Raw genomic sequence first — 3,273 nt, 5'->3', positions numbered from 1 at the left:
TCTGGTGTGGTCAGTAGCCAGGGTTTAGGCGAGGCCTACCTGGCATTGTAGTTCTCGCGTGCAGCCGGGAGCAGCAGGCTGTGGATCCTGTCTTTGGAGGCACCCCCTCTGCTGGGCTCGGTGGGGCCACGGATTCTTGGGAAGTTACTGTTTGGGAGAGGGGACCACACGGGGGCCGATGGGTCCTGCACACCTCTGGCTCCCTCAGTAGGTCAGCATTCCTAAGTTAGTCCCAGCGCTGGAAAGGGCGTGGCTTCCGGGGCCCCGGATCAGCGGACTGCTGCTTTTCCGTAGAGAGGGACGGGGTCTGCAGATCCGGGAGCTGCTGTCTGCGTGCAGAATGCCTCCCAGACAGCAAAGCCAGCGCGCCCTGCTTCCCCTTGGCTTCTGTCAGCCATGCAGTCTTTTGTGTTTGAAATGCACACACCTGTCAATGTGTGCAAATGTGTGCCAGCAGCCCCCGCGGCTTGTCTGGGCAGGGATAAGTCGCATCCGTGCCTTGCCTACGTCACACATGGCCGTCCTTTGGTGCGATGACAGCAGTGCCCCCAGTTGTCTGATTGCGAGTCTTCTGGAAGGGGGGGCACCTCACTTGGGTTCCTTCGCTGTGCCCGTGCTGAGAGCAGGTGCCCACGCTCCTTGCACCTGCCTGCCTGAGCCCGAGCTGCTTCGAAGCCCACTGAGTCTTGTGTTCCCCACTCTGAAGCGGTGACGTGGACAACTTGCCAAAGTTCTCTTGTCCTGTGAGTCCAGCCAGACTCCTGCGGCTCGCGTGGATCCCTGCCACAGCCAAATCACCGCCCAGAGTAGGGAACGTGGAGATGGTCTGGCATCTGCCGTCCCCCGCCCTGCCCCGGGCGCAGCCATCATGAAGCCCTGAGTGCTGCCATGCGCCCCCCCTCCAGGCACCAGAGAAGGCAGGAGTCGGGGGTTCTGGAAGCGTGTGAGATGCCGCTGCTTGTGCACCGACGCGGCGGGCAGCGCAAATGTTGCCTCTGCACACCCGTGCTAGCGCCGCGACTGTGTGCCCTGCAGGAGGCTCCCCCGGTCCTGCCTGCACCCCACGCCACGCGGATCTCTCGAGAACAGGCTGTTTCTGGACGTTTTGCCTGACTTCTCAATACTGGACTAGTTCGGTGAGCCTCTCCTTGGGCCAGAAAGGTCAGCCAGGCTGGCAGTGCCGCAGGCAGGCCTGAGCAGCCAACGACCTCCTCCAGGTACTGAGCGTGCCAGCAGGGGCCGGTGGCTCGAGCCTGGGGCCCACAGAACAGGAGTCTGCCTCCCACCGGGACTCGCACACGTGACTGCGCTCCTGATCGGGAGGTGCTGGGGGAGGGCCTCCCATGCTCACACCTACTCAGTGGTAAGAATAAAATCCCACCCACCTGGGACCTGGCACTGTCTCCACAGCAGAAAGCTCCGGAGAACCTGAGGGAAAAGAAGCATGCGTGGAGACAGATCTGCCTTGGAGTTTGCGGCTCTTATTTAACTTAGAATTCGGGAGCGTTAAAAAAAATGGAAGGCGCAAGGCATAACGGTGTTTCGGGGTGTATGATTATGGCTAGATTTGAACCCTCATCACCAACTTTTTTTGGGGGGGGGGGATATAAGATGATGGTACTAACAATAAAATCTGATTTTCGTGAACCGCGTCAGTGGAGAAGCACAGCTTGTATTTGGCCCAAGACTCCAGCTGCTGCCCCCTAGTGGGCAGAGGGGCACGGTTACGTGAGCCTCTGGGTGCTCCCTGGGAACACGAGGCTATGGCTCTGGCTGCCACCGGGTCCCCCCTCCCAGGACACTCAGAGGCCCGCTGCAGAGGCCCCAGCTCCTGTCTGAGCATTTAGCTTTTCTCTGGGAGAAGCGGCTCCTGAGTGCTCACTCCCTCGCACTCTGATTCTGAGGGTTGGCGAGACGGACCCTTACCAGAATGCAGAGTCCTTGGTGGCCCTGCACCTGGGGAACACCAGTTAAGCACCTGGGCCACTGCTCGCTGGGCCCCTGCATGGGTCAGCCTCGCCTGTCTTGATGTCACAGACCTCAGTCATCCATCTCACCTGTGTTCTCTGAGGATCTGTTCCGTGCCACGCCTGGTGACAGGCTCTGGTGCCCCAGCCGGCAAGAGAAATGTTGGTGAGAACATATGGAGGCCCTGCTGGACTCTGAACTCAGAGCGGCCGGAGTGGGCGGCTGCCGCTGGAGCCATGCAGTACCCGGGGCGAGGATCGCTCTGTGCCACTGCTGTGTCTCGCCCCCCTCCCGCCCCCACCTTTACCAGTGATGGCGCCGGGAAGACTGCTCATTAGGACTGTGCACGTTGCATGGGCTGACACTTGATGGCAAGTTATTCTAGTACATTCCCTGACAAAGCCCAGTAAGTAAATCAGTCCTGGCAGCTGAAGGAACAGCAAGAGAAAATAAGTGACTCACGATTTAGAATCCAAAAAAAAAAAAAAAAAAAAAAAAGCACCAGCAGATGGCAGGTGTTTTTAACACAACAGTCCTGGCCTTGAATTCAAGTACCTGGGGACCCAGCCAGCATCCGTGAAGCCAGGGTATCTTGCTGAAGAGCTGGTCCCTGAGCCTGCCTGGGGGCCAGCGGCCACCCCAGAGCTCCCACGGAACACACTTCACAAGGAAACAAAGGCAAGGCTCAAGGGGCTCCAGCCCAGGTACTGACCTCAAGACGCCTGCAGGATTGCCAGCTTTGCCAAGGCTGGTGTTGGAGGAATGAAACTCCGCTCCGGTCCGTGCTCTTACCTGCCATTTTCAGTGGGTTCCTGGTGCTTGGTGAGGCCACCCAACACCCAGGGGCCACACAGGGCACTCTGCCCAGGCTTGATGAAGGTCTTTTTTTTTTTTTTTTTGACAGGCAGAGTGGACAGTGAGAGCGACAGAGAAAAAGTTCTTCCTTTGCCATTGGTTCACCCTCCAATGGCCGCCGCAACCGGCGCACTGTGCTGATCCGAAGGCAGGAGCCAGGTGCTTCTCCTGGTCTCCCATGGGGTGCAGGGCCCAAGCACTTGGGCCATCCTCCACTGCACTCCCTGGCCACAGCAGAGAGCTGGCCTGGAAGAGGGGCAACCGGGACAGAATCCGGCGCCCCGACCGGGACTAGAACCCAGGGTGCCAGCGCCACAAGGCGGAGGATTAGCCTAGTGAGCCGCAGCACCGGCGGGATGAAGGTCTTTATAATAAGTGGAGATACTGGAGTGTGGGTTTCCTGCCGTCTGGGCGTGGCGTAGAGCGGCTTTTTACTTGGAAACAGGCTCT

This window comes from Oryctolagus cuniculus, chromosome 7, assembly GCF_964237555.1.
Source record: "Oryctolagus cuniculus chromosome 7, mOryCun1.1, whole genome shotgun sequence".
NCBI lineage: Eukaryota > Metazoa > Chordata > Mammalia > Lagomorpha > Leporidae > Oryctolagus > Oryctolagus cuniculus.
The sequence above is the reverse complement of the archived record's forward strand: the minus strand, read 5'-3'. Positions refer to the sequence as shown.